Source organism: Erinaceus europaeus, chromosome 20, assembly GCF_950295315.1.
Source record: "Erinaceus europaeus chromosome 20, mEriEur2.1, whole genome shotgun sequence".
NCBI classification, from domain to species: Eukaryota; Metazoa; Chordata; class Mammalia; order Eulipotyphla; family Erinaceidae; genus Erinaceus; species Erinaceus europaeus.
The window spans coordinates 40,217,982-40,242,576 of NC_080181.1; positions in this window are offsets into that span (position 1 = coordinate 40,217,982).

A 24,595-nucleotide genomic window follows, 5' to 3' on the forward strand; every position below is an offset into this window, starting at 1 on the left:
CTTGTCATAAAACAAAATTAAAAAAAGAAATCAAGAGGGGAGGGGATATAGACAGGAAGAGAGACAGAGACACACCTGCAGCACTGCTTCACCACTAGCAAAGCCTTCCTCCCTGCAGGTGGGGACTGGGGGCTGAAACCCAGGTCCTGGTGCATGGTAATATGTGTGCTCAACCAGGTGCTCCACAACCCAGTCTCTGTATTCTGGATTTGATTCTACATGGTTAGCAACAACTAGACTTCTCCACTTTCTAGCGAGTCACACACTGATACTCTTCCAGAAGGTTTTCTGCATTTAGGGTGGCTTCCTCACTTGGGAATTTGATGTCTATAAATCAGCCCTCCTTCACATCTCTTGCAAAGCTTTCCATCTGCAGGTGGGGGGACCTGGGGCTTGAATCCATGTCCTTGTAAACTGTAAAGTGAGTGCTTAACTAGGTGTGCTACCTCCTGGCCCCCCTTTTTTTTATTGGTTCTTCCTCAAACATGGGCATTTTTTTTTTAACAAGAGCACTGCTCAGCTTTGGTCTATGGTGGTGGTAGTAGTGAGGGGACTGAACCTGGGACTTTGGAGCCTCAGGTATAAGAGTTTTTTGTTTGTTTTTTTTTTTTTTTGCATAACCATTATGCTATCTACCCCTCCCCCCCAGCAATTTCTTTTTTAAAAATTTTTTATTATCTTTATTTATTAGACAGAGACAGCCAGAAATCAAGAGGGAAGGGGGTGACAGAGAGGGAGAGAGACAGAGAGATGTTTGTAGCCCTGCTTCACCACTCATGAAGCTTTCCCCCTTCAGGTGGGGACTGGGAGCTCAAACCTGGGTCCTTGCACATTATAATATGTGCGCTCAACCAGGTGCGCCACCACCCAGCCCCAGCAATTTCTTTCCTTTTCTGCTTTTTTTTTTTTTTTAACATTTTATTTATTTTATTTTAAGGACAGAGATACAGAGAGAAAGATACAGAGAGAAACAGCAGAGCACTGCTTGTCTCTTGCTTACGATGCTGGGGATTAAACCTTAAGCTTGAATCCTCAGGCATGAAAGTCTTTTGCTGAACCATTATGCTTTATCCCCAGGCCAGATGGACAATTTGATAGCTCCAGTCCATTTTTTTATTTTCATTCAAATAAAGAGACAGAGAGGGAGCAGAGGAGATAGCATGATGTGTTGTATGCTTTACATTGGTTTGTTCTAGCTCTCCCCCTGCCAAGAAAATTGGTTCAGTCCTGCTAGTTTCGTGGGCCTGCTTGTCCCCACCACAAGGAACCCCGAGAGAGTTCCAGAGTTCCAGAGTTGGAGAGTTGTTGGCGCTGCTGCGGGGGAGGGAGGCAGGAGAGTTCTGTTTGGTGATTAGTTTGGGTTAGTTTATGAATCGTTGTTCCTGAATAAAGAAATACAGCTTCCTGGCCCAGCTGTATGTCTCTGGTCATCTCTGTTACCCGCCCGTGAAGCTAGCCAGGCCTGCTGAAGCCAGCCCGACGAAAACAATAATGATGGTTATGCAAAGACTCTCAAGCCTGAAGCTCCTAAGTCCCATGTTTAATCCCCTATATCAATATAAACCAGAGCTGATCAGTATTTGGTAAAAGAGAGAGAGAGAGAGAGGAGGGAGAAAAAGAGGGAAAGAGAGAGAGAAGGGAAAAAAAGAGAGAGACAGAGAGAGGAGAGGAGAGGAGAGGAGAGGAGAGGGAGAGAGAGGAGAGGGAGAGAGAAGAGACAGAGGAGAGAGGAGAGAGAGAGAGAGGAGAGAGGAGAGAGAGAGGAGAGGAGAGGAGAGGAGAGGAGACAGAGGAGAGAGGAGAGAGAGACACCACAGTACTGAAAAGTGCTCCATTGTCATTGTACTTCTCAGGTAGTACAAGAGCTCAAACCTGGACTGTGTACAAAGCAAGGCAAATATCCCCACACACAAAACGTAAGCTATCATTTTAGTCCCACATGGCATTTCCTTATTTGAATGTGCTCCATATGGAGGTCAAACATAAGTGAAAGAAATACCCTCCTTTCTAGGAATTCATAGTCTGGTCCCAGGGACAAACTGTTAGAGTTAAAATGTAACAGAAGAAGAAATAGCTCAGGATGCAACTTGGCCTTCAGACTCCTGAATACAGACTTCTCACCTAAAGCAAGTCCCACGACTGGGCCTCTGCTCGGCCTGAACTCAGTCCCTCTAACCACCCACCCAGATCATGCAATAAAGGAATTTAAACTCATTCTGTAACCACTGGCTCAAAATGATAGTTGCTCTGCAACCTTCTTTGATTCTCAACCATGATTAAGTTCCTCACTCTGCTCCAACTTTCGGACTGCCCCCTGCTCTGAGCTCCCAAAACACACAGAACAGGCCTCTGTGCTACAGCCAGCGCTGCTACCCCTGCCCCCAGCCCAACAAAAGTCCTGACATTTGTTTGCATTTCTGATGGCATCATTGCAGAGTGCTACACCTTGTGTCTTTTTCTGTGCATACTCAGAAAAGCCTGGGTTGTCCTAGCTCAAGTAACAACAATGATGTGGTCTGCAGGCTGCTCTGACCACAATCGTCTTGTCTCAATTCTTCCTACAAAGTGCTTGTTGCAGGGTAATTTCTTCTTTTTAAAAAAATATTTATTTATTCCCTTTTGTTGCCCTTGCTGTTTTATTGTTGTAGTCATTGTTGTTGGATAGGGACAGAGAGAAAATGGAGAGAGGAGGGGAAGACAAAGAGGGGGAGACACCTGCAGACCTGCTTCACCACCTGTGAAGCGACTCCCCTGCAGGTGAGGAGCCGGGGTTCGAACCGGAATCCTTATGCTGGTCCTTGTACTTTGTGCCACCTGCGCTTAACCCGCTGCGCTACTGCCTAGCCCAGTTTATTGTTTTGGCCCTGAGCATTCACTGGTGCACTGGGCCTTCAGTCCAGGAAGTCCACCTCTGTCTGTCTAGTGAGTGAGCATCTGAACTCTCAGCTCAATGAATGATGTATCCAGGAGGACACAGTCCTATGGGTTGGCCAGAAACAGTTTGTCCACACAGTGACAGTAAGAGATCTGAAAGTCTGAGCAACTTCATTCAGTTAATCAATGCAATGACGAAGTCTCATGTTCTTAAACCCAGCCCCAGTCTCTGTGCTATAAATCTCCTGCCAGTAAGTGGGAACACACACCAAATTTAAGTAGAGAGCCCAACTCACTGGACCAAACTATCTCTACATTATAGTTTGAATGCCTTCTAGCACCCCAGCTCAGGCTCATCATTTTGTCTTCTAGCTTATAATGTGATTCAAGAAGCATGATGTATTTTTCTTACCTTTCAGGCAACTCTTTCCCCCTTTGGAACATCTCATTATTTTACACCATGGGGGGAAGAAAAATAGATTGTTAGAAAAAAAAATAGGAATTTTCACTTATGAATTCTGGGCATGGTTCAGTGTGAAAAGAAAAGAAAAAAAAAAAAAAGAAGAAAGAAAGAAAAGCACTTCCCATCTTGGGCAGTGAAATGCATCTGCAGTAAGTCACAGGTGGAGCTGTCTCCTAGGAGACCCAAGCATAAATCATCACCATGGAGACCACTTGGGGCCTCACTGCTTGAAATCATTAGCATGGCTAATCAGTCAGTGTTTATTTGCAGGGAGGAAAGGCTTTACCCTGTGTTTTTTCCTTTTCTGTCCTTTTGGTGTATTGCACCAAAGCAAAGGACTCTGAGGAGGAAATAAGTGTGTGTGTGGGGGGGCAGTTTGTTAGTAGAGGGACTTTGGGGTCCTGGCACATGATGGTAGAGAGAGGGGATCTAAACTGGGTGTGAGAGAATTTTGCTGACATCTATGATGGGGAAATGAGAAGCATACTCATGTGTCAACAACTGTATTGTAAACCACTACCCCCATACACAATAAAATGACTATATGTGTACATTCATATTAGTGTGCAGCAACACATAGATATGAACTACTCGGTGTTCAAATTATGCCAACTGCCTCAAAATTTTTTGACTGCTTTTTCAAATAAAGATACAAACAGGGGGAAAGAAAAAAAATATGTCTCCAAGCTATAGTAGTTGGTTGCATAGCACACAGACTGATGTTTATGCTGAGAAATAGATAAATGATAGATAGATACATAGGTAGATAGATGATAGAGAGCAGGAGCCATATCACTGTCACTGAGGACAACCACCCTGATAAATAGCAATTTAGCTTGTCAAAAAAGAGACAGAGAAAACCCAAAGTATGCAATCCAAGAGTAAGAGCACTAACTTAGAGACACAAGTGGGCAGAGGAATGTTCTACAAACTGCAAACAGACTACCATGACAGAAATTAGTACTCCTAAGCTGAATATGGGCCCCAGACCAAATCAAATCAATGGGGTTTACAGTCAACAATATTTATATCCCTTCCCCATATTAGGGAGCTACTCTCTTGCCTGATCCAGCTTTCTGTCCCTTTTCCAGCCATGACATCACCTCCCCAGACAATAACTTGGATCCACCTGCATATCAGATTTCAGGTTCAGAGAAAAAAAAACAACTAGTATAGCTACAGGCCCTTTGAAATATAACTAAAACATGCCTACTAGCTATCTACAAAATGGAGGACCCATCAACACTTCATCTGCACTATTCCAGTCTTAAGGTCCATTATTGTTCAATAATTTATTCGGCTTTGTATGTTAACTCTCTTTTCAGCCACCAGGTTCCAGATGCTACCATGATGCTGACCAGACTTCCCTGGACAAATAACCCCACCAATGTGTCCTGGAGCTCTACTTCCTCATAGCCCCACCTTACTAGGGAAAGAGAGAGACAGGCTGGGAGTATGGACCGACCAGTCAATGCCCATGTTCAGCAGGGAAGCAATTACAGAAGCCAGACCTTCCACCTTCTGCATCCCACAATGACCTTGGGTCCATACTTCCAGAGGGATAAAGAATAGGAAAGCAATCAGGGGAGGGGATAAGATACAGAGATCTGGTGGTGGGAACTGTGTGGAGTTGCACCCCTCTTATCCTAGGGTTTTGTTAATGTTCCCTTTTTTTTTTTTTAGTATTTATTTATTTACTCCCCCCTCCAAAAAAAAAGAAAGAAAGAAAGAAAGAAAGAAAGAAAGAAAGAAAGAAAGAAAGAAAGAAAATAGTACATGTGAACTCAGACCATATTCAGAACAAGAGACTGGTGGAGTTCAGACTCCACTCCAGGTGAGTTGGGGAGTCAGCTGAGGGTGTTCTCAGGCTGGGAAGGTATATGGCACCGATCTAAAGAGGGCCAATGTAGCTTTCAGGGAGAGATTGGGCAACGCAGGAATCTAGCCCATCCTCAAAGATGGTTGCAGTTTGGCTGTGACTGTACCAGGCTGTGAGAGCCCTTTGTCTCCTCGAAGCTGCTGCACCAAGACCCCAGAGATTAAGAGGTTAGTATTGGAGGAGGAACGGAGGGGGCTGGGTATGGAGGTAGAAGTGATAAGATCACCCCAATTGCCTTGATTTAATTGAAATAGGGGGAGGGGTGACAGAGCAAAGCGACCCTGAAAATGTGCAACCTTGAGTTGCAAGTAAGTTTCAAGTGTGGCCTGGGCATGGTTCCCCTCAATCTTTGAGGGGGCTGTGGAACCCACAACCTGAGAAGCCCCTGTCTCTCTTGCTGGACTAGACAGTGAGCACCCTTGCACATCCCATGATGGATGAGAGTAGAGAGGGTGCCTTAGATGTCTATGTTTGGAGGTGAGCCAGATTAAAAGACTTCCATGAGCAGATGGAGAATTCTAGGTAGAACTCTGCAGCCTCTTCCACTTGCTGTGGAGACAGAAAAAGCATTTGGTCTTCAAGAGGTCATCTTTTCTCCTCTTCCTTTGTCACAGACACTCGTACATGGGAATCAACTTCTTCATTGTTTGGTACAGATGCAAACACAACATAAAATGCCATTATTGACTTTCCAGGAGAACTCACCATGAGCAGAGGGTTGGTGAAGAAGTAGGAGAGAGGATACTGATAAGGAGAAGCAGCATTGCTGAAATGACTAGCTACCAGAATGATGCTTAATGGAAAATGCACTCTCCATTCTGATGCCATTTGCTCTCATGAGAAGTGTTAGATAGGCAGGGCAAAACACACACACACTTAATCCAGACCAGAGGTCAGAAAGCTCCAGGAAGGACCCTGTTTGCCCTTGGGAATGTTATACCACAGAAACATGGACTTTGGATCTCACTGGAAACTGAAATCTCTCTCACTATAGCAGTTTCTGCATGCTACTGAAATACTTAGAGATTTCTTAGATATTTGCCAGGAATAACACTAAACAGATTTCTTGAGGAAACTGGAGAATTGCTTCCATAAAATACCACTCTTCTGGCCACAGAGTCCAAGTGCTGTCTGCTTGAAGGATGTTTCATTCTTTCATTTGGGGAAGTGATCACCAAAGGAATCCAAAGCAATCACATGATTTTATTTAAAAAGCTAGAAATGACCATAACTAACCTCAAGGGAAGTTAGGATGGAGATTTTTATGAACAGAATTATTTTTTTAGGAGACCAATCTCAACCTTAAGGCTTTTCTGCCTTTGTTATTGGAATGCCAGTATTATAAGGATGAACTGGCCATTATACCTAATATGGATCAGCTAGGGTGAACAATCTCCTACTGAACTATATGGCTATGAAAGAAGTAGTGAGAAAAATTTGGGGGACTGGGTGGTGGCACACCTGGTTGAGCACACATGTTACAATGTGCAAAGACCGGGGTTCAAGCCCCTGGTCCCCACTTGCAGGGGGAAAGCTTTGCAAGTGATGAAGCAGTGTCGCAGGTGTCTCTCTTTCTCTCTCTCTTCTCTCTCCTCAATTTCTCTTTGTCCTATCAAATAGAAGAGGGGAAAAAGGAAAAATAATAGCTGCCAGGAGGGGTGGATTCACAGTGCATGCACCAAACCTCAGTGAGAACTCCGGTAACAATGAAATCAAAATAAATAAAAATCTGGTGGCCATGTGCAATTTGCCATCCTTTGTTGGGACTGGGCATTTCCTACGGGTGTTTCACTAAATGATTGGCCAAACTTTATTGTCTCTGAACTCCTTAGAGAGATCAAAGTTGACAATGAACCCATCAAGCATCTGAACATCATCAGGAAAGATTATGATATATTGTATCAAAAGGAGGTTTTTGGCCAAACAGAAAACCTTCAGAGATACCCCTTCATGACTTAAATGTGTTTCTCGGATAATCAGGTAGAATACCCACACCACTTACAAGAGGGATTTGTAGAAGTCACTTCCTTAATTATTTCAGATCCCCAGCTCTGGTGTTCATCGGGTGTATAAATCGCATCTCATTTGTAGCTGTGGGTACCCTCGTGTGCCTTTCTCGTCTCCTTCTCTGTCATCACCATAGTAACTAATGCACTTTAATGACAGCAAAGCACAGGGAGACCAAACTGAAGTTATAAAAGTAAAAGGAATAAAGTATTATTAGCTTGAATTCCACATTTAAGATATGCTTATGCGAAGCACTGCTGATTTTGCTCACGTAGATTTTGCAGACACACTGTATTCCTGTTTTAGTTACCAGCAAATAATATCAATAGTTTATCATCAAGTTATGGCTGACATGTTTTCTTCAGGATTTGGCTTTTTCCAACTAATAACCATTGTATTTATTGTTTTTTGAATGAAGCAGCTATAAATGACAAGTCAAGTAGGTAAGGATTGTTCCCATTCATTTGGTTCTCATTTATTTCCCAGAGACTTCAAATGAAATCAAACATAGCAATAACACTGAGATATAACTAGATCTCTCTGTCTGCCATTATTAGAGTTAGAGGACAATATTTAAATGAGGACATGAGAATGTCTTTTTAAGTATTATAAATAGGAGAGAAGTGTAAAGGGAGTGAAGATTAGACACCTTTGATGGGGATCCAAATAAGTGAGAATAAAAAGAAAATGGAGAGTTGAATGTGAGAACAGAGTGACAGAAAGAGAATACAAGATGCTTGTCATTGTGTTGAAGTTGGTCAACTCAGAGTCAGTTTGCTGAGCACCTGGTACATGTCAAAGCTCTCCACAAATGCTCCAAGACACACAGAAGGTGACAGAGGCAGCTATCAGGAGTCCTATGTTCCATGAGTGTGATGTCACAGTAGAAAATCAGAAAAAAAAAGCAAGTTTTTCTTGATATTAAACATGATAGTCAGAAGACTCTTAGGGACTAGACTACAAGTGTGTTTCTCTTTTCAGAACTGGTGGTATAATATTCCATCCTGAAGTGACAAAGAATAAGCAAAGGAGGATGTGGGAGTTAGAATTATATTTAAGCAAAATACCGTCATGTCTGAGGCTCTAAGGCTCCAGGTTCAGTCTCTAGCACTACCATCAGTCAGAACTAATGAGTGCTCTGGTTAAACAAAATAAAAAGGGCCAGATGGTAGTGCACTTGATTGACTGCACATGTTACAATGCACAAGGACCCGGTCCAAGCCCCAGATCCCTACCTGTAGGGGGAAAGCTTTGCTAGTGGTACAGCAGGGCTGCAGGTGTCTCTCTATCTCCCTTCCTCTCTATCGCCCCTTTCCCTCTCAATTTCTGACTGTCTCTATCTAATAAATGAATAAAGAGAAAAAATAAAAGAAAAGAGGAGGGCAGGCGGTTAAGTTGTCATGTTACAGTACACAAGTACTCAAGTTCAAGCTCCCCTCTAAGTTTCTCTCTGTGTCTACCCAATAATAAATGAATAAATAAAAATTTTTAAAAATTAAAAGAAAAAAAAAAATATATATATATATATATATATATATATATATCAAAGAAGTAGCTTACCTTATTCTCCATTTGTCCTGTCCAGAGTTTCCAAGTATATATCACTAGTAGTTACTATTATTGAATATTTATACTTTCCAGGTAAAAGGCCAAGAAGGTGGCTCGTTGCATGTGAGACACCCTGATTTTTATTCTGAACACCATCTACATTTGCCAGGAATAATGGCAAGATTTTGTAAGCCTTAAGTTATTGTATCTTCACAGTAACCCTGCAAAGGAGATGTGCTATTTCCTATGCTCCACTAAAAATAATAATAATAAAAATAAAAACCCCTCAAGGTCCCAGGTCCACCTGGGTTCTAACTCCTGTGGTCATTCATGCCTACTCTGAGTCCAAGCAACATAACCTGGAAATCCTGTGCCACTCACAGCCAGGATGTTTCCAAATCCACTTACACCCTCACAAGATGAGAACTTCCCAATAAATACTACTATGTCTCCCAGTCCTTTCCCTGACTTCATTCCTCAGCACGTCCCCCTGCATATCAGCTCAACTGTGGAGAACTCTTAATTCTGCTTCTCTGTCATGGACTTCCTCCCCAGTAAAAATGCTGAAGTGCTTCTCAGAGTGAAGGCCCATTCAGGATCAAAAGGCTGGCTAAATTTAAAACACACAGCAGCAGAGAATCTAGATCCAGATATATCAATCTGCATATTTGATGGTTTGTTTATTTATTTACTTCTATGGAGTGATAAAGATAAGAGCACCACTAAGGTTTGGTATATCCAGTGTCAGGAATTGAACCTGATTCTAGAGTTTGCAAGTTCTGTGCGCTACAGTTAAGATCTCCCGCTCCAACCCAGATCTTTGGTTAAAAAAACTTAGAATTCAGAGTCTTTTTTTTTTCTTCTCTTTACTGGGGGATTAATGATTTACAGTACACAGTAAAATACAGTAGTTGATAGTGCATGTGCAACATTTCTCAGTTTTCCACATAACACTCTAACCCACCACCTAAGTCCTCCTCCACCATCATCTTCCAGGACCTGAACTCTGCTCCCAACCCCCACCCTAGAGTCCTTTACTTGGATAAAATACAGCAACTCCAATCCAAGTTCTGCTATATGTTTTCCTTTCTATTCTTATTTTTCAATAGAATATGAATTCTAATGAGGCTTCCCAAATAGATCCTAAAATTAAATAACTTAAATTCAGTACATAGGGTCAAATATTAGAGCTACCAGCAATTTCTGGAGATCACATAGTATTATTAAGCGGATGTTTCATGTGATATTAAGCATCATAATTAGAACAATGTAAACTATATGACCAAATAATTATACTGATGCTTTCTGTTGTAGTTGAGAATTAGAAAGCAAATAAAGTGGGTTGAACGTAGAAATTACCAGATAATAAGATCAGCCGGAAAGAATTTCAAAGATAGGGGTCCGGCGGTGGCTCAGTGGGTTAAGCGCATGTGGCAAAGCGCAGGGACCGGCCTAAGGATCCCGGTTCCAACCCCTGGCTCCCCACCTGCAGGGGAGTCGCTTCACAGGCGGTGAAGCAGGTCTGCAGGTGTCTATCTTTCTCTTCCCCTCTCTGTCTTCCCCTCCTCTCTCCATTTCTCTCTGTCCTATCCAACAACGAACAACATCAATAATGGCAATAATAATAACCACAAAGAGGCTACAACAACAAGGGCAACAAAAAGGGGGGAAAATGGCCTCCAGGAGCAGTGGATTCATGGTGCAGGCACCGAGCCCAGCAATAATGCTGAAGGAAAAAAAAAAAAGAATTTAAAAATTTCCTAGGGCTCTATTCCGGAGAGACCCGAGGAAGCACTGCACTAAGATGGTATTGCTCTGAGTCTCACAGTCCAAATCAGATGTCCAAAGGTCATCTCACCAAGTACAGAAAAACTATATTCATAAAAGCAACAATGTAAGCAAGTGTCCTTTAAATCTTTCTTTGTACAAAATGTATTTTTTTCTGGCACCTCTAAAATTCCTTGCTGTCTCTTCCAATTCTCTTTTCTTTGATTTTTAAAAATTTATTTATTTATTTTTCTTTTTATTCATTTGATTATTTATTCCCTTTTGTTGCCCTTGTTTTACTGTTGTAGTTACCATTGTTGTTGTCATTGTTGGATAGGACAGAGAGAATGGAGAGAAGAAGGGAAGATAGAGAAGGGGGAGAGAAAGAGAGACATCTGCAGACCTGCTTCACTACTTGTGAAGCGACCCCCTGCAGGTGGGGAGCCAGGGCTCGAGCCGGGATCCTTAAGTCGGTCCTTGCACTTAGCACCACCTGCGCTTAACCTGCTGAGCTACCACCTGACTCCTTATTTATTTATTTATTTATTTATTTATTTATTTATTTATTATTGGATAGTGACAGAGAGAAATTGGGAAGGGTGGGGGAGATAGAAAGGAGAGAGAGAGAGAGAGAGACAACTACAGCTTTGCTTCACCTCTTGTGAAGCTTTCTCCCTGAAGGTGGGGATCAGAAGTTTTAACCTGGGTCCTTGTGCACTGTAATGTGTGAGCTTAACCAGGTGCACCATCACCTGACCTCTCTTCCAATTTTTAATTATAAAAACAACCAAATATTTAAAAAGAGATCGAAAGAGAGGCTAGATGAATATAATGAACACCAATGGCCTCTTCCTCTGGATAGGCAATGCTTGCTAACATCTTGCTTATCCTCTAATATATGTTCATGTCTGTGTTTTCGAAATCATGTTATATATCATGTTTAGGTACAAGAGTACTTGAGCTTCAAATATGCCTTAGCCGTCTAACAACACAACTCCCTAAAATTATCTGAAATGCTTTCTACAGTCATTTTTTCCAACATTACATTCAAAATATATTTTAGTAACTTTTCTCTCTTAATTTCACAAAAGATACAATCAAAGATTGTGTACTGCAATTAAACCTATTTGACTTATTTGTAACTTAGAAACTTGAAGGTCCATGCATTTATATCTTGCCATTGTATATCCACCCAGACATGGGGTGTCCTACATGACAACCACCCTGGATACATACACATGCATATATTAAATATCTATATTGCTACTAACATCAATTACTATATTTTTGGATATATAAAAATGGCTGTTTTTACATTTTGTTTTTGCACTTATTAGGTGCACTTTCTTTCATAAGGAAGAGCTCCCTTCTCTTTTATTTTTGAAATATCATTCTGGAATAGTCATTTTTGCAGTGGGTATTCTAGTTATTATGGTTGTGTCAAATATTATCTCAGTGGAGAAACAGAGTGTGTTACATCACACAGTGGAGTACCATTCAACCTTAGAAAGGAAGGAGACTATGGCACAGGCTACAACATAAGATAAAACCTGAGGGCATTATGCTGAAGCGTATCAGTCACAAAATATTGCGTGTAAGTGCATTATTCCACTGATATGATGTACCTAGAGGCTCCATAGAAATACAGAAAGTAAATGATAGTTGTCAGACACTGGAGGCTGGAGGGTGAGGAGTTAGTGGGTACAGAGTCTTACTTTGGGTTAACTAGAGCATTTTGGAGATAAATGGTGGTGATGGCTGCTCAAAAGTCTGAATACACTTACACACTGAATTGAACCATTAAAAACAATTCAGGGCTGGGGAGATAGCATAAAGTTTCTGCAAAAGGTTGTATGAGGCTCTGAGGCCCCAGGTTTAATCCTCCGCCATGATAAACCAGAGCTGAGCTGAACTCTAGTATTTCTTTCATGTATCTCTTTCATTAAAAGAAAGTTTTGTTTTTCTTTTTTTTTTTTTTTGTTTTGCCTCTAGGCTTATTGCTGGTGATCAGTGTCTGTATTGGGATGCATTGGATCGACCTTCTCGTGGTGCATCCCGTGAGTACCCATTTATTGGGGAAACTGATGATCCTTCCTAGCCGACTGAATCCACATGGATCCCAGTCACTTTCAAAGCCAGCAACAAGCAGACATCAGGCTCAACCTGACGCTGTTGACTGGCTACGGAAGAAGGGCAAACGCTAGAAGAAGAAAGTGTCTGTACTAAGAATCAACAGGTCACTGGAGACCATTTTTTTTTTTACATTTTTGTTGTCCTTGTTGTTATTGCTACTGTTGTTGAATAGGACAGAGAGAAATCGAGAGAGGAGGAGGAGGGGGGAGAGAGAGCTAGACACCAACTGACCTGCTTGACTGTTTGTGAAGCGACCTCCCTGCATGTGGGGAGCTGGGGCTTTAACCAGGATCCTTGCACTGGTCCTTGCACTTCACCACATATGCACTTAACCCGCTGCCCTACTGCCCAGTCCCTAGTAAAACATTTCTTAAAATAACTCAAGTGGGTGGGTGAGGGGCGGGTGATGGCGCACCTGGTTCAGTGCACATAGTGCAAAGTGCAAGGACCAGCACAATGCTCCCAGAGGTTGGAGCCCTCGGCTCCCCACCTGCAGGAGGGTTGCTTCACAAGCAGTGAAGCAGGTCTTTCTCTCCCCCCCTCTATCTTCCCCTCCCCTCTCAATTTCTCTCTGTCTTATTCAACAACAACAGAAACAACAACAACCACAACAAACCCACAAATGGAGAGACCAGGTGGTGGCTCACCAAATAGAGCAAATACATTAACGTGCACAAGAACCCAGCTTCGGGAGTCGGGCTGTAGCGCAGCGAGCTAAGTGCACATGGTGCAAAGCACAAGGACCGGCGTAAGGAGCCCGGTTCAAGCCCCTGGCTCCCCACCTGCAGGGGAGTCTCTTCACAGGCGGTGAAGCAGGTCTGCAGGTGTCTGTCTTTCTCTCCCCCTCTCTGTCTTCCCCTTCTTCTCTCCATTTCTCTCTGTCCTATCCAACAACGACAACAACAATGACATCAATAACAATAATAATAACTACAACAATAAAACAACAAGGGCAACAAAAAGAAATAAATAAATAGAAAAATGTTTTATAAAAAAAAAAAAAGAACCCAGCTTCAAGTCTTTAGTTGCCATCTGATGGGGAAGCTTCAGGAGCAGCTGAGCAAAGTTGCAGGTTCCTGTCCTCTCCATGTCTCTCTCCTTATTTCCACTCTCTCTCTTTCTCTATCAAGAAGAAGAAGAAGGAGAATAAGAAGAGGGAAAGAAGCAGGAGAAGAGGAGGAAGAAGAGGAAGAATGAGGAGGATAACAAGAAGGAGGAGAGGAGAAGGATGAGGAGGAGGAGAAGAAGGAGAAGGAGAAGAAGGAGAAGGAGGAGGAGAAGGAGAAGGAGGAGGAGGAGGAGGAGAAGGAGGAGGAGGAGGAGGAGGAGGAGGAGAAGAAGGAGAAGGAGAAGGAGAAGGAGAAGGAGAAGGAGAAGGAGGAGAAAATGATGACGGTGTTGACCACAGGAAGTGGTAAAGGTGAGATCCAGGTGGTGGCACGCCTGGTTAAGCACACATACTACAGTGTCCAAGGATCTGGGTTCAAGCCCCAGGTCCCCACCTGCAGGGGAAAAGCTTCATGAGTGGTGAAGCAGGGCTTCAGGTGCCTTTCTGTCTCTTTCCCTCTCTATCTTCCTCTCCTCTCTCAATTTTTCTCTGTCTTTATCCAATAAATAATAATAATAATAATAATAATAATAATAATAAAACAGTACAGGTCTACAGACTCTGAGCCACAATGATAACCATAGTGGAAATAATAATAATAATGATAATAATAAAACTTCAAAAGGTAAATTTTATGTTATGTACCTTTTATTGTAATTTTTAAATGATTAAAAAAACATAGGTAAGCATATCTGAACATGCTGTTGCATGACACAACCATTAATGAAATCTCTGGTTGTGTGGGTCAAGGATTTCAATAGAGGGTAGTGAGGGGTGTTTCATCTCTGCATGTCTCAACTGGAAAATTGGAAGGTTGGGAACTGGAATGATCTGAAGGCTCAATTACTCATCTGTCTAGTTGTTGATCCTAGCTATAGGCTGGGGGCCTTCATTACTCCCCACATGGTCCTTTTCATGTGATCTCAGCATATGCTCATCTTGGCTTCCTCACAGTATTGCACCAAAGGCAGGCATTTGCAAAGAGAGAGAGGTAAGCAGAAGGTACACTTGTATACTTGCTACAGTTTAGCCTCAGAAAACACATAGCATCCTGTCTGTCTTTCTGTTGGCATAACTGCAAGCACCAACTGGGATTCAAAAGAAACACAGACCTGGGAGTGATAGGTGGATTGCGCAGTAAAACACATAAAACACCAAGCACAAGGACCCAGGTTCAAGCCCTGGGCCACCACATGGGAGGAACACCTACACTGGGGAAGCTTCATGAGCAGTACAGAGGTGCTACATTGTATCTCCTTGATTCTAACTCTCTCCATTTCTTCCTCTATCCAGGGGAAAAAAGAAAAGAAATGACCACTAGGAGCAGCAAAGTCATGCAGATACTGAGCCCCAGTGATAACCCTGGTGGAAAAGAGCCTTTTTCTCAGCAAGACTCTTGGTCAGAATGCAAGACCATCACATGGAAGAGTACACACACACACACACACACACACACACACACACACACACACACACACACACACACACGTATACTCAATCCTCTTGGAAAATACTATTTCTCAGTCATGAGATGCTATGACCAATTACATTAATCATTCTCTCTGATGTTCAGCTTGTCCAAAATCCTGCAGTGTAATTCATTTCCAGCTGATGTTTTCATCACTATGACATCACTTTGTCTTTAAATATCTTTGCTTTCTGGTTCAACATTTTATCTCAGACTTTTCTCAGGCCAATCAGGATTTGGGATTTCCTAGTGTCATTTACTTGAGGAATTTATTTATTTATTTATTTATTTATTTGCCTCCAGAGTTATCACTGGGGCTCAGTGCCTGCACTATAAATCCATGGCTCCTGGCACCCATTTTTTCCCATTTTGTATTGGACAGGACAGAGAGAAATGGGGGTAGGGGTAGAACAGAGGGTGAGAGAAAGACAGACAACTGCAGACCTGCTTCACAGCTTATGATGTGACTGGTGCAGGTGCCACCATTCGAGTTGCTTGACACGGTACCAGCTTCACAGGAAGTTCAGCATGGCTGGACTCTCCAGGCCAAACTGAAACCATCTTGCCTTTTGCCATGTATAGGGCTTGTGATTAAGCTCTGTGTGGTCTTAATAATATTTACCTATGGCCAGGCTCAGAGCCTGACCAATGACAAAAATAATGACAAAACCTGTACTGCACTCTGTAAGATTGATAATAATGGAACAAGCAATATCAGTAGTGCAGAATTTTTCAGGAGGCTCCTATAGGAAAAAATGTTTTCCCCTTTATCTACACCACTTCCTTTAGTATTCCCCCTAAGATATAGAGAAAGATTGGTGGTTCCCACAGTGGAGAGGCCACCTTACATAGCATAATTAATTAATGGAAAGTTATGGTACCTGCCTAGATACAATGGGCCTTTTAATCTACCACCCACCACTATGCTCCCACTTCCTTGTGCAGGAATAATACACAAGAACCTAGGTCACACAGTGAGCACACAAGGAAGATGGATTCCAGCTAGAGAGGCTGGCCAAGTCAGCACCACCTTGGTACCTTCTCAGTAAGGAACAAAACAAAACTCCTTGATAAAACACTGGAACAGATTTTATGAAAAATGGGCTGCTCAATTTATTTAAGGCCCCTAGAAACATAATAAGCTTGAACTTTCTATGAACCATTGGTTTCTGATCCATAGGGGCAAGAGAATGACATAAACATCCAGGTAAAATATCAGTCTTAATAGGACATCTGCCTAGCACAGGTACAGGAGTAACAAAAAACATAGAAACTGTGATGTGATCTCTAGGGAGGAAAGTGCCCCTGGAATGTGAATGTTCCACAAAGCAGGAGGTGTTCTCTACCTGTGATGTTATTACTTAGTGATTTTTGTTTTAATAATCAAAGCCTTGGTGATATTTGTATTAGTGACTAAAACCTTGGTGATTTTTGTTTTAATGATCTAAGCCTTATCAGACTATAAAAATAAAGTTCTTCTTATGTATGACAGAGATGACTGCTTGAGCTTGACTCAGCATCATCTCACTCATCTCTCATTCTTCATTCTTCACCGACACCCCTTCTCCTCCAGGATACCCTAGTAATCTGCTGGGGCTGGCCCCCGGCAAGTGACCCCACTCCAGGTGGGGAGCCGGGGGCTCAAACCTGGACCCTTAATGAGGCCTTGCACTTCACATTATGTGCACCACAGTCTGACCTCCTTTACTTGAGGTTTCTAGATACGTTTATTACTATCAGGATGTCATTGCTTCTAAGGTCCTTAAATAGTTTCTCTGTGTCTTTATGTACTCATTTGATGTAAATTTGGATTTCTTGACATGTTATTTTGTAAATAAATATTAAATCACTAATAATTTTTAATTGGATTTCTTTCTGTTTGTGTTCAGCATGTGTTTATTTTTTCTCTCTGATTTGTTTGAACATTTCTTCATGTACATTTTATTTTTGCATTAACATACATGTTTTAAATTCTTTTTTAAATATATCATTTAGTAGAGGGATTAATAGTTTATGGGACAGTTGTTGACACTTGGGTACAATATTCCATTGCCTCATGATAGGTATCTGCAAAACACTCTCAGCCCCAGCGTGGGTCCCTTTCCACCATCATGCAGCAGGACAACAAGCCCCACGCTCCACACTACCTCCTATCCCAGAAGAGATGGGTAGACCACCAGATCTACTAGATATCTTCCAAGTTCTTCACCCCAACAACTGGAATACACATTCCCTTTTTTTTTGTTGTTGTTGTCACTAGGGTTATCACTGAGGATCGATGAATTGCTCTCAGTGGCCTTTTTTTTTCACCTACTTTACTGGATAGGACAGAGAGAAATTGAGAGGGGAAAGGATATAGAAGGAGAAAGACATACTTTGCTACTTGTGAAGAATCACCTCCAGCAGCAGGTAGAGAATGGGTGCTAGAACCTGGGTCCTTGTGCATCGTAATGTGTATAATTAGCCAACTGTGCCACCATCCAGCCCCTGAATACACAGCCTTCTCAAGTGCACATGGAACATGAACATTTTAATATATATTTACATTTTTTCACATGCATAATTATGTACACATGCGTGCACAACTATGTGCACACATATTCACACCCATAACGTAGTTCAGCAGGCCTGTGCATTCATGGAGTGTTGTGATCTGATTCTGGGCCCATGATCAATCCTGTCAGTTTTATATTCAGCCACCTATGATAGATAACCCATCCTATTCCCCTATGCTGATACCCCAGATACAGTTCCCACACCTCAGACAATGTCTAAAATGCAGACCTGATGCTAGTCTTACTTTCCTGCTTAAGATCAGCTTTTCCTAAGATGAAACACAAACCATTTGTTATGACTTTTATTGTGTGTCTGGATCTAACTCCTGTCTCCATCCAATGGCATTGCTGCTCTTCTTCCATTATGGTCCAGGTAAGGCAGATTAAAGCAGTGTTCAGCTTTCCACCTGGGGCAAGCTCTCTCTCACACCAATACATGTTTTCAGAGCCTGTTCCATCTGCCCAGACCTGCTTTCCCTGGATCACTCACTCATCTCTTTCTTGGCATTCTTAGTTTAGCTGGGCCCTTACTGGCATATCCCATCCTCTCATGACTCTTAATGGCAAACACTAGAAGAAGAATGACTCTTAACACAGGTATCTTCATCTTCTGGGGTCTTGAAGTTCACTGAGAGCAGGAACTAAGTTGTGTCTACATGGCCTGATAAACAAATCATCTGCCCTAAACAATGACAGGTCTCAAATCTGGTGATGACTTAACCATTTATTCCAGTTAACCCCCATGTTCCAGCTACAGCTGAGCCTATAGTCACATTCTTCATTCCCCTGCTCTGCTGCAAAGGGCTTATACCTTTCTCTAGTGGCTCAGTATATACTAGACTTTTTCCACAACTGTTCTTTTGCTGACACAGATTCCTTCTGGGGTTTTCCTACTCTCTCTCTCTCTCTCTCTCTCTCTCTATCTATCTATTTTAAGAAGATACTGGGTAAATATTTTTTTCACCACTCCCATCACCAAAGATCTGTGTCTGCATCCCCATTCCCATAGACAACCACTATAGTTCTCCCACAGTCTTAAAAATAGATTGATTTTTTTCACATTTGTATACTCAATTATCTATATTCTGCATATGAGTGGGAAAAAGTGGGCAGAAGATATGAACAGATGGTTCTCTAAAGAAGAGATACACAGGGGCTGGGCGGTAGCGCAGCGAGTTAAGTGTACATGGTACAAAGCGCAAGAACTGGCACAAGAATCCTGGTTCGAGCCCCAGGTTCCCCACTTGTAAGAGGGTCACTTCACACATGGTGAAGCAAGTCTGCAGGTGTCTGTCTTTCTCTCCTCCTCTCTGTCTTCCCCTCCTCTCTTGATTTCTCTCTGTCCTATCCAACACCAACAGCTATAACAACAATAGCAATAACAACCACAACAAGGGCAACAAAATGGGAAAAATAAACTCCAGGAGCAGTGGATTCACAGTGCTGGCACGGAGCTCCCAGCGATAACCCTGGCGGCAAAAAAAAAAAAAAAAGAAGAAGACGAAGAAGAGATACACATGGCCCACAGACATATGTGAAAATGTTCTAATCTGCTCATCATCAGAGAAATGCAGATTAAAACATGTGTGAGAATTGGCTCCATCAATAAAACAAGAAAAGATAAGCATTGGAGAGGTAGTGGAGAAAGAGGAACTCTAATACATTGCTGGTGGGAATGTAAACTGGTGCAACCTTCTGGAATTTTCTACTTGTTCTTTCCACTATCTCAATGCTCAAGTCTTACTCCAGACAAACCTCTGTTGCTCCCAAGCCTCTGTTGTCTTAGTAAGACTTGGCCTTCCTATTTTTGAATCCTTTTAGTTCTCTGGAAGCCTCACCATCACTACCTTTCTTACTTCATTTAGATTGAAAGGTAATTGTCAGCAGTTGAACAAGTCCCCTGTTCCTCAGAGTAGACAATCAAATGAGTCCCATAGTTAAGACTAGAGTTAGTTTCCTTGAAAAAGCCCCAAAGGGAGGATACTTCTCTTCTGAGTATCAAAGGATGAATGATATACAGATAGAGATGTAAAATTCCTTATAGCCCCCTTCCGATTGATCTTGCCATGGGAGACACATTCTTTGGCAATACCATGGGAGACACATTCTTTGGCAAGGACCAATGTAGAAGAAATCCTCTGGTCTCGAGCCAAAATTGATATCACCATTTTACAATTAAAGTAACTTCACCAACATGCCAAGGTACTCACCACACAGCATTGGACTTTTCTCACTGAAGAAGCCTGTACTAACAGTCACAGAAACCAGGAAATCTCAGTTGTATTTGTGTGTGTTGGCAAATTAGTTGGAACTGATAGAGAAAAAAATCCAGTAAAATGTAAGGATACCAAGCAGCAACTTAGGCTACAAACTCACTGTGGACCCATCAGAGGGACTGGCTGTTGTCTTATTTTTTTTTCACCACTCTCATCACCAAAGGTCGGTGTCCCCATCCCAGCCCCCATAGGTAATCTCTATACTTCTCCCACAGTCTTAGAAATAGATTGACATTTTGTTTTTTTCACATCCATATATTCAACTGTCTATATTCCACATATAACTGAAACCATTCTGTGGTTGTTCTTTCATCTCCTTACTTGCTTCACTGAGCATAATCTCCAGTTCCATTCACTTTATCCCAAAGGAAACAATATCATCAATATTGCTACATAATACTCTGTTGAGTATATGTCCCATAACTTTTTTATCCAGTCAACTGTCGAAGGGCATTTTCGGCTGTTTCCCGGGTTTTGCTATTGTTAATAAAACCACTATAAACACGGGGGCTTATATATCCCTTAGAATCGCTGTTATTTTATCTTTTCATGTATGCCTAGTAGTGGAATTGTATATACCTTGTAGTGGAATTGCTGGGTCATAAGGCATTTCCATTTTTGTTTGTTCAAGGATTCTCCATACTGTTCTCCATGCAGGTTGTACCGGTTTGCATTCCCACCAGAAGTGTAGTACATTCTCTCTCACTCCACATTCTCTCTAACACTTACCTACTCTTGTTTTACTGATGCAGCCCATTCTCACAGGTGTGAGGTGGAATCTCACTGTGGTTTTGATTTGCATGTCTCTGGTGATTAGTGCACTGGAGCATTTCTACACGTGCCTGAACCATCTATTCATAGCTTTTGCCCACTTTTTATTGCCATATTAGTTCTTTATAGATGTCTGATACTAATTGCTTGTCTGAAGTCTAGTGTGGAAATATCTTTTCCCATTTGCTGGATTTTCTGTTTATCCTTGTGGAATTTTATTTTAATGAGTAAAAGCATATTAATTAAATGTAGTCTCATTTATTCACTTTGGTTTTATTTCCCTTGCCCATGGAGTGGAGTCTCCAAATATGTCATGTGAAGGTCCTGAAATGTTTTATCAATGTATTCTTCTAGGTATGTTATAATTTTCAGGTCCAATATCCATATTGTTTGTCAATTAAGAGTTAACCTGTTGTTTTTTCTTCATCACAGGCTAAAATGTCATTATTCCCCTATGTTACAGGTAAGGAGACCAAAAATTACAAAACCCAAGTAGCTTGTCCAAAATTCCGCTTTCAGCTAAACTATTTGAATTTCAACTCAGGTCTGTCTCATTCTTTACCATCCCACTGTACTTAAAGAATAGACCTGCAATTAGAACAGAGTTAAAAAGATGGGGAAATTCCATGGGGGAGTTCCTCTAATGAGTAGGTGAAAGTGATTTGTAATTAGCATATCAAGGATCTCTAAGTAAATTAGTGCTTCCCTTTACAAAAGGGGGCTTAGAAGCTCAGTTGGGTTAGGTCAGGCTCCCATCTCAGCCTCCTTCTAGGCTCATGGTGCATCCTCTAATTGTGCACCTTGCCAGCTGAGTCATCACTCCACTATTGTGGAAATGAAATTAATTAGATTTGACTCTATGTGCTTCATCAAACCAGAAGAATAAAAAGTGTTAATCACCACCACCACCCCCATTTTATTTTATTGTTATACCATCAATTTAATTAATTGGGGCTGGTTTCCCAATGAGTGGGGAAGCTTCATGACTTTAGACGCCCGACCTCTACCAAGCTCCATGGGGTTGGGAGCTCAATTCAACATGTCTGTTGATAGCAGTGGGTGCCCTTGGCATCTCCTGGAAGGAGAGTTTACCCTCCCCTGGAAGGGGAAGCTGCAGGCTCTCTCACTGGAACCCAGGACAGGCAACTCAGAAAGGCTACTGCTCTTGAGTAAGACAAGACTATGATAGTTGTCTTATCTGAAAAAGCAGAAGTGATTAGGATCCTTGGGTCTAGGAGATAGCATAATGGTTATGAAGAAGACTTTCATGCAAGGGGCCTGGTGGTGGCACACCCAGCTAAATGCTCATAGCACCAAGTTCAAGGACTGGGGTCCTAGCCCCTGCTCCCCACCTGCAAGGAAGAGACCTTATGAGCAGTGAAGCAGATCTGTAGATGTCTATCTTTCTCCTTCTCTATCTCCCTCTCCCCTCTCAATTTCTCTTTGTCCTATAAAATAAAATAAAGGAAAAAGGAAAAAAAAATGGCTGCAAAGAGCAGTGGATTTGTGGTGCTGGCAATGAGCCCCAGTGATAACCCAAAAGAAAATAAGTCTTTCAGGCTTAAAAGTCTGAGGTCCCGGGTTCAATCTCCAGCACTACCCTCAAGCCAGAATTGAACAGTGCTCTGGTCTCTCCATGTATATCATAAACAAGCAATAAACTAAGAAACAAAACAAAACAAAACAAACAAAAAAAAACACTTTTAGGGGTTGGTAGGTAGGTGACAAGAGGCAATATTCACAGTTAGTACAATCTCCATAAATACCAGCTAGGGTTACCGACTGCCATTCTATGCAGGTGCTTCAATACCTATTTTTTTAGGGATGCATTGGATCGACCTTCCTGTGGTGCATCCCGTGAGTACCCATTCATTGGGGAAACTGATGATCCTTCCTAGCCGACTGAATCCACATGGATCCCAGTCACTTTCAAAGCCAGCAACAAGCAGACGCTGTTGACTGGCTACGGAAGAAGGGCAAACTCTAGAAGAAGAAGAATACCTATTTTGAGTTGGGGGATGACCATAAACTCAGTGTGCTCCCCCGGAACCCCTATGTGGCAATAGTAACCCTCAATGTGGTGGCATTTGAATGAATAGTGTGTGCATGAAGTCCTTAAGTGATGAATGTGGCATAAGGAACTTGCCCTCTCTTCCCACACCTCTGCCACACAAAGTTACAGGAAGACAATCATCTGCAAACCAGGAAGAGAGTCCTCACCAGCCACCAGCTGTGTTGGCACCTCGTTGTGTTCTTAAACTCCCTGGCCTCTGGGACTGTGAAAAATGAATGCTTCTGTTTTGGCCACCCAATCTATGGAATGTCAGTTAGAGCCGCCAAAAACTGAATAATAGCTCAGACATTAAGGGGAGGAAAGGAAGGAAAACAGAAAGGAGAGAAAGTAAAGGGGGAAAAATTGTATGGAAATGACTCTTTCTTTTCTTTCTTTTTTTCTTTCTTTCTTTCTTTCTTTCTTTCTTTCTTTCTTTCTGAGAGGATTTTAAATTCATTGTGAAAGCATTTATGTAGCACTCAAATGACTTACTCTAATGGGCTCCCTAAAAAATCCATCTTTTTTTCCAGGACATTATCACTGCAGCAGGATGTTTTCTAGGGCCTTGCCAAGGGGCAGTGCTGTGCAGAGATCTGCCACATAGTCACTTGAGAAATCCTGAGAAGGGATTCTCACTGACCTCTAACCATTGCTAGGACCGCCAGCACCACCACCCCTGGATCATTAGCAGGCTTCATGCTGGCACCAAAGCTGTGTAATCTGCGCAACAATAACATTAAGAAAAAAACCAACATCCTGGGGACAATGCCAGTGATCAGGGCACTGTAATTGCTATAATTAAAAGCAAATCAAACACTGCAGCAAAAGTAGGCCAGCCACTGGTTTGGTGCAAGCTTGAGAGTAGAAAGCAAAGGGAAAAAAAAAAAGCCATAATTTTTTTTAAACAAATTTAAGATAAACAAGTTCCTATAATACTTGAACAAAACAATGATTGGATTTCCACATGGCTATGTCTGTCTCCAGGCACTTTTAATACCTTGAAAGGTAATGGAGGTGGTTCTGAAAATATCCTATAATGTGGGATCCCAGAATTCATGTTTTCTTCCACTTCTCACTGGCCATCTTTAAGCAGCAAACATGTAGTTCCAAAGGCAATTCCTCTAAGCCTAGAGCAGGGTGAAAGTTCTCTCTCTCTCTCTCTCTTTTAATTATTACATCTGCAGAAATATAGCAAGCCAGAAAGCCTTGTTTTTTTCTTATTTCTTCTGCAGTTGTGGATACATGATGGGGTCTCTTTAATATCTGATCTGCCCACATACAAGGTTTATATGCAGGGACTGAGGAATTGAGAAAAAGCTTTAATTTCAGAAAGTCCAATTTCTCTCTCCATAAAACAAATACAGGGCACCTAACAGTAAAGCCTATGTTCCTAGCAGCACAATTTGTAATAGTTTCAAGTTGGAAATAACCCAGATTCCTAAAGACAGATGAATGACTAAGAAAGCTGGGGTATAGATACACAATGGAATATCATTTTACTGTAAGAAATGATGGAATCATCTCCTTTGCCTCATCTTGATGGTGTTTGAAAGAATCCTGTTGAGTGATATAAGCCAGAAGGGGAAGGAAAAATACTGGATGATTTAACTTACAGGTGGAATTTCAGAAACAAAGGTAGTATAGCCTATAATGTTCCCAGCTGTGAACATGGACTATGAGCTCAGACTGACAG